This window comes from Camelus dromedarius, chromosome 4 (assembly GCF_036321535.1).
Source record: "Camelus dromedarius isolate mCamDro1 chromosome 4, mCamDro1.pat, whole genome shotgun sequence".
Classification (NCBI taxonomy): Eukaryota; Metazoa; Chordata; class Mammalia; order Artiodactyla; family Camelidae; genus Camelus; species Camelus dromedarius.
In genome coordinates this window covers 68,758,835-68,771,222 of record NC_087439.1, presented here as the reverse complement: position 1 = coordinate 68,771,222, position 12,388 = coordinate 68,758,835, and the positions used below count along the sequence as shown (strand labels likewise).

The following is a 12,388-nucleotide window of genomic DNA, read 5'->3' as shown; positions in this document are numbered from 1 at the left end:
TTGTGAACTGTAACGTCACTGTACTGATATTTTTAGTGTTTTGTTCTGTGTCTGGCGCAAAGCACTCAATGAATGAATGCTGAATAAATGACATCTTTGTTAACCATTAGTGTTTCCATCCCCAAGACAAGACATCTACTGATTGTAATTAATATTAGTGAGAAACCACAAATAAGAAATATTTCTGACATACTATTCTTTTATCAATTTTTATAAACTTAGGTAGAGTGAAATAAACTTGTTATCTATTGATGAATATTGAATCTTAAAGATTGAATTAATTACTTGGTAGAAATTTGTTAAGATGTTATTCTATGAAATGCAATTTGTTACAACTTTATAAGGACATAAAGAATCTATTCCTGAAACTACCTAACTTGTATTTTGGGATGAATTTGCTTACCTGGTAATATGTGGTTGTCAAATGCTTTGGTGGTGACAACTTCCTGGAAGACAGTGCTATTGAATTTGATTGGCTCACTTTCTGTAATTTAAATTAAAAGCAGGATTCTGGGTGCTTCTCAGAATAATCATGTTTGGTTACTGTGCCCGTGGCTCAAATGTACTACTTTTGTTAAAGGCAGTACTGTGAGGATCTCATCTCTCAATTGCTTGACTGATGAGAAGAAAGATGAGGTTTGGGGGCTGATACCTGCTCTTAGAGGTTAGACAGGTATTGTAACTGTTTACTTCTGTTGATTTCCACATGGTAATGCTTTTGGTCCTTGTTAATCAGGATGGGGAAACACCAAGACTTCGGTGAGTGCTTACATTTTGCAAATTATCATGTTTACAGTGCAGTCACTTTGTGGAGCTGTGTAGAGACATCCTCTGAATATGAGCAGGATGCTGTCCTGCTGCCTCTTTAGTTGTTTTAAGAGGCACAGAGGCTGTGGTCTGCAGCCCATTCTCGCTCTCAGCCTCCTGCTGTTTTGTTTGGTCAGGAACAGTCGAGGATTAGCATGGGAAGGGCGAATCCTTCATCAAAATTTAATAGTCGAGGTACAATTTTTATGAATGTCACTACTTTGATACTTCACCCATCTCTGGAAATGATTACTTGATATTTAGATATAACAATCTGGCTACTTCTAAATATGAGAAGAATATTTCCTGGATCAGCTTTATTAATTTTTTGGAAGAATTAACTGAACTTGTTATAATTTGATCTTTTCACCCCATCATGAACTTTTAGATGCCACTGAGTATATTTTTCACAAAGTGGACTTCTTTTAATTGAGATACAGTTGATTTACAAAGTTGTGTTAATTTCTGGTGTACAGGATAGTGACTCAGTTATACATACATGTATTCATTTTCATATTCCTTTTCATTGTGGGTTATTACAAGCTATTGAATATAGTTCCCTGTGCTATAGAGTAGGACCTTGCTGTTTATTTCACATATAGTAGTTTGTATCTGCCAATCCCAAACCCCTAATTTATCCCTCCTTGTCCCTTACCCCTTTGGCAACTATAAGTTGGCTTTCTGTGTCTGTAAGTCTATTTCTATTATATAAATAAATTCATTTGTGGCAATTTTTTTTATAGATTCCACTTAAGTAATATCTTATAGTATTTTTCGTTCTCTTTCTGGCTTACTTCCTTAGTATGACAATCTCCAAGTCCATCCATGTTACTGCAAATGACTTTATTCTTTTTTATGACTGAATAGTAGTCCTGTGTGTGTGTGTGTGTGTGTGTGTGTGTGTGTATTTACCTCAACTTTATCCATTCACCTGTACATGGACATTTAGGTTGTTTCCATGTCTTGGCTATTATAAATAGTGCCTCTATGAACACTGAGGTGCATGTGTCTTTTTGAATTGCTTTCATCCAGATATATACCCAGAAGTGGGATTGCTGGATCATATGGTAACTCCATTTTTAGTTTTTTCAAGAAATATTCTTACTGTTTTCCATGATGGCTGCACCATACTACATTCTCACCAATAGTGTAGGAGGGTTCCCTTTTCTCTACACCCTCTCCAGCATTATTGTTTGTGGACTTTTTAATGATGGTCATTCTGACTGGTGTGAGGTGATAACCTCATTGTAGTTTTGATTTGCATTTCTCTGATAATTAGTGATACTGAACATTTTTTCATGTGCCTATTGGCCATTTGTATGTCTTCATTGGAAAAATGTCTTTTTAGGTCTTCTGCCCATCTTTTGATTTCGTTATTTGTGCGTTGTTGTTGTTGTTGTCGAGTAGTTTGTATATTCTGGAGATTAAGCCCTTGTCAGTTGCATGATTTGTAAGTATTTTCTCGCACAAAGTAGACTGGTTTTAAGGTGACTTAACCATTGACAATGATTAGGTTTATTTTATTTATTAAGAAATGTATTAAAAATGAATGCTACATTTATGGAGAATTCATAAATTGCTCTGAATTACTTGACATTTCTTTTAGGCATAATACATACATTGTGTAATTTGTGGGGGAAAAAATGTAGTTTGGTTATGTTTCCCAGTAAACCAAAGATATTTCATCTCTATTCTTCCAGGGTTGTCAAGAAATAAAAAGGAAAATTTTGTCATTTGGTTTATTGGATTTTTCTTTATTCCCAACACCACCAGTCGGAAGACAATAAACAACTTTTTAACACTGTAATACATGTTCTGAAGGGAGATCCTCTGTTTCATGTTGATTTAAAAGTACTGTCTTCCTTCGAAGGAAATAAAAGTAGTCTTGTCATTCTTTTAATTGCAAATGGGCTGGAAATCAGCAATGCGCAGAGAGAGCAGCACGAGAAGTCACTTAGTAGAAGTGAGCTGAAAATCCAGGATGGAGGCCGGGTGGTAGAATGATACAGGTCACTGTGATTTATGGGAGAAAGTGGGGCATGATGGAAGTATACTGAAGGTTGACCAGGTAAGACTTTCGAGGGAGACTAGCACATTGTGACTGACGTTGGTTTAACCTAATTTTGTGTATAATCTGAGAATAAATTCCAAATTGCTTCTGGCAAGACATCATGATTTTTTTTTTTCCTGTGCAAGTATTAAGTTTGCTAGTTTGGAGTTCTCCTATGCCTTCCGGACACAAAACAAGAACATAAAAATTGTTATTCTTATTCTTACAGTTACTAACCTAATGGCCAGTGCCTTTGCTTAAAACTGGTCTCATTATATTTTCTTCTTGGTCAGAAACCCCTTACGTACTGCTTGTCCTGGAAGCCTTGATGTTACTTGTGACATTCCAAAGCACTTTTCGTTACACTTTTATCTCCATCCACCTTAGAAGGGCAGTTAGCTCTAGCTAGTTTCATTAAGGAAAGTTCGATAGGAAATTAGTCATTTTTCTCATGCATGGTTGCTAATCAGAGTCTTAGTTTTTAGCTGATCTTTTTTGCATTCCACCTTGCCTCTTCCTTAGGAGATACTGGCAAATAATTGATACACTGTTTAAAAAATACAATGTCCCTCAGTCTTATGGTTGATTCAGAATGAAATCTTTTATGGATTTCATGCCCCACCTGGAGCAATACTCTGTAATGTATTCACTGGGAGAGTGCACTTTAGAATTAATTATTTGTGTCGTTCATTCAGGTATTCCCTCACTATTAAATTATTGCTTTTTTATTCAGTATAAATTTGCTTTTCACTGTTTTTGGTGTGACCTCTGTCATCAGTGGGTACTTTAAAATTCCCTTCCAGGAATTCCCTCTGATTATCTGTAACATTTTGGTTTGAATAATAGGCATACTGCACAACTTGGAGAGGTGGCCCTTTGATACTCAGTCTATTAATTATTGATGGAGTGACTTGGGGGAAGTGCAGTATAGGAGATACAAATTAGTAGAAAAATACTGTCCTTGCTTTCAAGGAGTTCATGGTCTTATTGTGGAGATAAGTTGTACCTGGAAGTCTGACTATGTGTCTGAGCAAGTAATGCAGGCCATGTATACTGTAGGATGGGTGTGGGTGAGCATGAGGGAAGGAGAGCTCAGAATGATCCAGTCCATTCATAATTACTAGGATTTGACTGAGCCATCAGGCAGGGCAAGAAGGAGTGAGAATTGGGAAGTGGTATGGTGTTAGGAAATAAGCACGGTGTGGTGTGATAGGCATTCTACACTGAGCTACAGTGGAGAATGTGCTTAAAAATAGAAGAGATTGAATAGAAGGAAATTGAATATGAAGAAAGACAAACACATCTAGATTTTCTTCCTGAAAGTATCCCTCTTTCGTTTGAAGTTGGACATTTAAATAACCCATCTCGAAATTTCGCTTAATCAGACAGGAGAGGAAACTCTTTGTAGGACATAAAGTAGTTTGGCAGACACAGTTAAGGATGTTACTTAAAGAATCGAGGACTGTCTTTGAAAAAGGTGTGGTCTTTTCTTTCCTGGAAAAAGCAAGAAAGTGCCCTAAGCTTAGAATGAAATACATGAAAATGTATTTTAATATTCCCAATTTAATAAACATAGAAAATATGGTTAATATAAAGTAAGAACTGCAGTGAACACAGTAATTTTACTTATGTCACATGCTATAATCTGTTTAATTTGCTGCATTTTATTTCCCTTCTAATCACTTGAATTCATGTTTTGGCAACACCTTAAAATTTAAAAAATACCTTGGAACTCTGATCAAGTATGAACACTGTCTTTGCCTTAGTGGTGCCATTTGGTTTAATATCACTGGCCATGTACAGGATGTTACTTTAGAGTCTGTGAAATCCACCTTACATATTTTGTATATTCAAGCAAGCAGGTATCAAGCATGAGTGAGTTTGAGGCTCTGAAATGTATTCATCCAATATGTTGTGAACTGTTGCCTTCCCTTATTGATGGGATCCCAGTGAGAATTTCAAGGAGGACACCAGAAAACCAAAGAAATGCCCCTGTGGTCAACTCTGTAACTTGTGGGAGGTGACAGTAAGTGTTTCAAGGACAGTTCTGAAATGATCCCCACCAGTGTCACATAGCCATTGACATCTGGGAAGTGACAGTAGCTGACAGACCATGTTGGCATGGCAGAATCAGAGATGGACTAGCTCAGTTGGAAGAAAGATGTCATGCTGACTAAGAGGCTGAGAAGCAGAATGCAGCAGTGGCGGCCCGTGCAAACAGGGGCTGTTAACGTTAACCAACAGACAGGTTGAGTCCAGCGAGGGCTGCGGGCCCCCATCCCTTGCTCTGCGAATTTGTACACAGGAGGTTCTTTACTGTCAGCAGTAGCTTCTCTCAGTAAAAGGGAGGAGCTGTTTCTGTTCATTCTCATGCTCATATTGGACAGTGACAGGTAAGGAATGTACCTTTTGTTATGAAGAAGAATGCAGTTTTAATGTGAGTTTGACCTTGAAGGCGAAGAATTGCTGAGCCATCACTAAAAGTAGCTGCTGGTTTATCCTCTTACATTCCTGATCTCACACACCTTCAAGATGGTAACCCAGGAGGTGCATTGTGTTCAGGGGCAAGGGGATGAGAGACCTATGGACTGTGAAAAGAAAGTGATGGGGATACCTCTGCTTTGCTGCTTCAGCACCTGGGCTTCTGTGCGCTCCTGGAGAAAAACTGTCCAACTGGCTGTTGTGGCTTGGCTTGCTCCTTCTCTGTTCCTTCAGTGGCCGTTCTAAGACCCCACTTCCCTCCTTAAGCTCCAGCTACATCCCTGGCCTCTGAACTCTGGATTGATGATCTTCCTAAGCTGCCTTATGGAAGAATAAAAAAGGACCTTGAGGCTTGAATAAACTTTCTCAGTTTTTCACCTTGTTGTCTAACAAAATTTAATTTTTGCCCTCAAGACTCAGAGTTGCTTCTCCTACCCAAGGCTAGTTCTTCAGCTTGCCTTTTCAGTCTCATTCCCTTCCTTCTACCCCCAGACCTTTAACTTCATACTCTCCTCTCTCCTGTCTTGAACCTCTCTCCTCCACTGACTTGGCTCAGCTCTGCCTTATTAACACCAAGTAGGGAAAACAAACAAAAATCTCCTGTGTGTCTTCCTTGCATTCATTTCTCTGCGATTTCCTAGTCTTTTCCCTTTCCCCTTTCTGAGACTAGTTGCTTAGGGGAGTTGTTTAAGGAGAACATGATGATCTCAGTGCATCGCCTCTTTCTGCAATTCAGGTTTCTGACCTTGTAATTCAGTGAGGCTCCTTGCACCATATAAAAGGTCGCCGAGGACCATAGTAAGAGGCAGTACTGCAGGGCAAGTGAGAAGGTCGTCAGGCAGAATGGAAGCCTGGGGCCAAGCTGATGGGCCCTGGCTTGTGAGGTGGGTAAGGCGGCCCTTACTGTTAAGTGCTTTTTCTTGTCCTTTTTGCTTGTTTGTTTTTTATTTTTTTTTTGGTGTGTGTATGTTTATTCCATTTGAATGACCACACCTAAGCATTCACTGAGGGCCTAGAATTCTGTTTTTAATGAATTTTCAGTCTCTAAGGAATACTGTAAACTCAGTAAACTAAAAACATTTCCCAGGATTCCTCTGTGGAAATGGTTGGCTTCTAAACACAGGTTAGATATTTTCAGTCATGTATTCCTATAATTTTACCAAAACAAATAAACATGGGAACTATCTGAGGGTTATCTTTATCCATTTATGTATAGTTTGTTCTCCACCTAGTTGCAGAAAGTTCTCAGATCAGTGACTGTAGACTGTAGCACAACTTTACTACCACAGTGATGAAGGAGAAGGAAACTGGAAAGAGGTGAGGGGAGTCGAGGGCTTCAGGATGACCAAGTATGAGCAGTGATGTGAAATGCAAGAAGGAAACCCACCCTGTTCACGTGGAGTACGCCCACGGGGCTGTGTTTCAGGGACTGAAAATCACAGGAGTTTGCTTTAGCAAAGAGTAAAAGGTGTTGAGGCTGAGGCAGGAAGTGCATCTGGTTTAATCAGAAAACTTAGCTGTGAATGATAAAGGAGAAGTTGGCTGTTTATTGGAACGAGTGTGGTCCCCTAAGGATTCATTACATAACACATAGCAGGGCCCTACAACCTGCAAAGCCTGCTCACTTGGGTTTTTTCTTCTCCTCCTGAAGCTCTCATTAGGTCTGAGAGTAGAAGTGTTACTGTTATCCTCGCTTCTTGAGATGAGAAAATCATTTCAAAGTGTGCATTGTGTCCACCACCCACGTCGAGAGCCCCTGAGCTGAGATTTGAATGGAGGTTACCGTAATCCAGTCCTGTAATCTTTCTGCTTTGTGAGTCATCTTCCCTTTTAATCTAAGAGTATTTGATAACAAAGGCAGAAGAAGAGGAACTTTTAAAGATAATGATAGAGAAGATGTTGGGAAGGGAAGGGCTGATTTTGAAGACAGAGTCTCTCAGTACTTGGAACAGGTTCTAGAATGTGGGAGGGAGTGGGAGCTGCCCTTACCCCTAAAGAGGAAGAAAGAAGTTCATTCTCTGTTATTTCAGGACATGTTGACAGGCTGAATATAGGGCCTGGGATTGAAAATGTGTTAAGGAGTCTTGGTGGGTATGAGGCGAGGGCCTCGTTCCACATAGTCCCCAGGTGAAGCCTGACACAAAGCCTTTGAGGCGCATTCCCTGGTGATGATGCAAAATAATACATTTGGCTGCAAGTTTTAATTGGGTCTTACGTTGTCACGCAACTTCGTATTCGTGACTACTGTCTGCCAGTTTTCATGGATCAGACATGTAAGAACTGAGCGCTTGGCTCCTTAGGTTGCCAGGTTTTTATACGTTGATCCCGATGTTTCTTTCAGAACCAGCTCTTGCAGGATAAAGAACTTAGAGATTTGTAAACTGTCCCCATGCTCCTTGGATCCTTGCCTATGTTCTGAATGGGAAGAGACAAACTAGGCTTTCTGGAGGCATTAACTGGCTCATCCCCCAGGCTCTTGTTTCCATAATGCTAGAACTCTTGTTCTGATAAACCTATAAATGATTATCCACCTCATAGATGCTGTGTTGTGACTTTTATGACATAATCTTGAAATGTGATACCTGGTAGACACCTCCTGTGTCTCAAAATGTTGTTGTATCAGTAACATGTATTACAACTTCCTTAACTTTTCTCCTTCAGATGCTGCTAACTTATGAGACCCCAGAGGATGAAAGGTGCATCATTGTATCATGTAGCAAAGCCCTATTTAGGCATTTGGTAAATGCACTGGTCTTATTTTTAAAAAATGATTTTAATACCCTGTTATGTGACTTAATTCTGTAACTCAACAGTGACCCGCATTCTTCATTAAATACTTGCTTTGGATAGTTTAACCCCTTTGGTTAACCATTTGTGTGTGTGTGTGTTTGGTTATTTTCTTCTCCAAAAGAGTAAATAAATTGAAAAACTAAATTAGTATTTATATAGTTCTGACTACTGTGACCAATGATTCCTCCTCCTTTAATTTTTTTCTTTTTATATAAATCATTCTTTTCATTTTCCTCTCTACTTACAAACTGTTGAAGATATATACACACATATAGGTATATATAAATATTAAGATATTTGTATACACGTATCTGTACCTATATAAATGATGGTTATTCCTTGGGTTGTAAATGGTTAATTAATCTCTGTAGCATACTTATACTGCTTTGTAAGCAGGTTTTCTGTACCATCGCATTTTGTCATAGATAGCAAAATTAGTATGTAGTTTTTAAAGGCTCAAATGGATGTTAAAACTAAAGATGGAAGAGTACATAGCTTTCCTTTTTAAACTTATGCCCATCCTCTGAAAAGCAATCTTGCAGACAGATAGATATAGGCAAAAAAAAAAAAAAAAAAAAAGTGGGAAGGCCTTTGTCTTTCAGCAGAAAAAAATTGCATGGTGATATTCTGAAAGGCTCTCATTGGAGAATAAAGGGTGTAATCTCTGTATTAAACACAGATGGAATGTTTCAGTCTCAGCCATCACTGAAAAATCTCCGCATTAGCTTGGATCACGCACCTTTGGGGCATGTATAAATGACAGTGATAAAACTACCTCTTAGCTGAGCTGGAGTGCACAACATCCCTTTATCTGTGCCATCTGGTGCTACAGAGGACGGCAGGTTCTCTCTGCCACGATTTTTCTTTCTTTGGGATTTGTAGACTTCTTTAGCATAGAATGTGTTTGACCAAAATCAGTCTTTGCCCAGATTTCAGTGGCAGCAGATTGAAAATGGAAATGGAATTCTAGGGGATTAAAAGTGTAGGAGGAGGCAGAGAAGTTAGTTAGACACACTTAGATATTTTGGAGGCTGGTGGTTGATTGCAAATATGGTGCTTTGTAAGTCTTGACCATATCTCCCTCCCTAGTGATGGGAAGCTGTTCCTAGTTTTTGTTTTTGCCATTTTTTTGAACTGTTGTTTGTAGCATAATAATAATAAGCAATTGATGCTCTGATTCTCGCCCATTGAAGCAATGAATGGTGGTTATTATGCATTAGGGCTCTTACTTTATTGTCAGTTCTGCAAATTGGCTTACAGTGCTTTATCACCACTTAATTTATCTATTTTAAGACCAATCAAAAGATTTAACTGCCTGTCGAGTGTTGCAATAACCTGTGCTCCTTTATTGTCTACCATTGTCTGTGATTAAAATCAAAACAAAGTTAGATTACATTTTACTAACAAAAGAACATTCCTTGAGTGAATTATGACTTAGTGATAGAAGGTTTATAAATTATTAAGTTTTAATATTTTCCCCCTAAATTGGGCTTAGATTATGTAAGAGCAGTCTAGGCCCACTTAGCAGTTTATTGATTGTCACAAAATACCAATGCAAGCGCTGACTTTCATCTGGATGCGTTCAGTAGAGAACTGAGCAGAGCTCCGTAGGGTTTATCAGTAGAATCACCTTTGAATCACCTGAGTCCGGGATACAGTCATGAGACACGAGAATGAAAAATTTACACAAATAAAATTCGGAGTTCTTTGAAGTTAAAACTGAATAAAATCACAGGACTTACATTTATGTTAAATATACAATTACAGGTGGTCTAGCTGAGAGTTAAATTCATTTTTGAGTACCGAGATGGCATAGTCCATGTTGGCGTAGAACCTGTTCTGACCAGATTGGGTTAGAGCAGAACTCAGGCGAGTTACCTGAACTCTGACAATATTTTCATTTCCTCAAAGCTATTTACTTTCCCCTTTCCATAAGGGAAGGATGGGTTGAATCAGCGAGTTCTCCTTTTCAGTCTTGCTTGCACTGAGGTGGTTTGTTTTCCATAAGCCTCCCAATGTACCCTTACTATCCTCCTTAGATGTAAAAAATAATTGTATATTTTGGGGGCTATGGTTTTGGAATAAAAGAGTGAAGTTGTCTTATCTAGCAATGTTAACTTGGTAAAAAGCCACGTGCATCTGCCTGTTGCCCCCCACAAGCGGCTGTGCGAAGGAGAGGGCTGGGTTTCAGAAGCTTGACCTCAGTTCTTAGACACAATGGATGGAGGAGGGGGAAACAGCACAGTTTTCCCCTGGCCGTGTTTTTCTCCGGACATCTCGGTGCCCCCATATTCTGGTGCTGGGTTGGAAACAGGAGACCATTAACTTATTACCTTGCTCTTAGTTTAACATTGCAGTACATCTGTTCACAAAGGAAAAACCAAGGATTTCTTACTTGCTCCTTCCCCCTCTGGAGACTTTGAAATTCAGGCATTTAGTAGAAGCCTGAAAACACACTAATCAGCAGAACTCTCATTTTGGTCTAATTCTAGCGGCATGCATACCTTACCTGTGGGTATTTGGGCTAGGAGATAATCATATTTGGATGCTCATCTTTACAATCTTGAGTAGGTTTATTGTGAGAAGAAACTATTGGAGAAAAATGCCTGATTTAATGCAGAAAATTTTCAATATAGGGCCATCTAATTTCTACCTTTCTCACTCAACTTTACCGTGAGGAGAATGGCGCCCTAATGATGGGCCGCACTCAAGCTTCCGTCCCATTCCTAGCAGGGTGCCTGCCGTTGTGGTGCGTTTCACAGTAGTTTTTTTGGTGTTAAACATTCATTAAAGGTGTTAAAGGAATTCAGACAAGAAAGATAGAACGTGAACTTGGGAAATCTTGTGTTGGTAACCTAAAAGACACTCAGTCTAATAAAGTCACCACGAAAGGACTCAGAAGCCAGCTGGGCAGGGCTTGCATTGGAAATTTTGAGCATCAAAAATGAATAAAGTCTATAACATATTGTAAAATTGAAAAGAAAATTTGAGATGGTAGCATTATTCATAGTGATATACAGTAATACCACTAACAGTGGCCTTATAAAACATGAAATACTTAGGAATAAATGTGACAAAATAAGTCCAAGATCTGTGCATTGCAAGCTGCACAACATTGCTGAGAAAAATGAAAAAAGATTGACCTAAATGAAGAGAGAATGTTTATGGATCAGACTATGCTATTGAAATGCTAACCTTCAAATTGCTTATATATGTGTTTAGTGCAATCCCAACAAAACTCAGTAGGCTTATTTTATTTTATTTTATTGATAGGAACTGATAAGCTGATTCTAAAATTTAAACTGAAGTAGAAAGAACCTAGAACAGTGAAAAAATTTTGGAAAAAATGAAGAGAACTTTATAATACCTGATTTTAAGACTTTCTTAAACTACTTAAGTCAAAACAGTGTGATGCTGACATTAGGCTAGAAAAATAGATCACTGATTTGTGTAGAACTCAGAAATAAACCATATTTATGTCTGTTAAGTTTTCACAAAGATACCCCCCCACACCGGTAATTAAATGAAGTAAAGGATAGTCTGGTCAGCAAATGGTAGTAGTAAAATTGGATATTTATATCCAAATACAAAAAACAACCTTTGTATTTTTACAAAGATCATAGATTTATAAAATATCTAGAAGAAAGCATTGGGGAAGTGTTTTTCCATTTTATACTAGGCAAATGTTTCTTACATATAATGTATCTAAACCATAAAATGAAAAATTAGACTTAATCAAAACAGAATTTTTGTTCTTTAAGGCATTGTTAAAGTGAAAAGACAAGCCACAGACTGAGAGAAAACATTTGCAAGACGTAGTTGGTAAAGGACTAGTCTCTGGCATATACAAATAACTCTTAAAATTTAATACAGGAATTCATCCTGATTAAAAAATGAGCAAAAGATTTGAACAGACTCATCACCAAAGAAGATCTACAGAGAGCCAGTAAGCGCATGAAAAGTTGTACCATGTCTCTAGTCATTAGAGAAATGCAAATTAAAACTATAATGATACTATACCTTGAAATACATTACTCTATATGGAAATAGCTAAAGAGTAAAGAGTGAAAACAGCAAGTATTCGCAAGGGTGAGGTACAACTGGAACTCTCATATGCTGCTGGTCGTTATTCAGAATGGTACGATCACTACGGGAAACAGTCTGACATTTTCTTAAGTTTTACTTAAGTCTGCTTAGCCATCTGATTCTTAGGTCTACCCGAAAGAAAGGAAACACAAGCTCACACAAATACTTGCAAGT

The 12,388-nt window shown here is 38.3% G+C and overlaps 1 protein-coding gene across 4 annotated transcripts in view; it reads left to right on the top strand.

Moving 5' to 3' along the window:
* Positions 1–12,388, top strand: part of PARD3B (par-3 family cell polarity regulator beta) — a 924,313-nt gene that overhangs the window by 154,602 nt on the left and 757,323 nt on the right. The gene's annotated exons all lie outside the window — the stretch shown is intronic.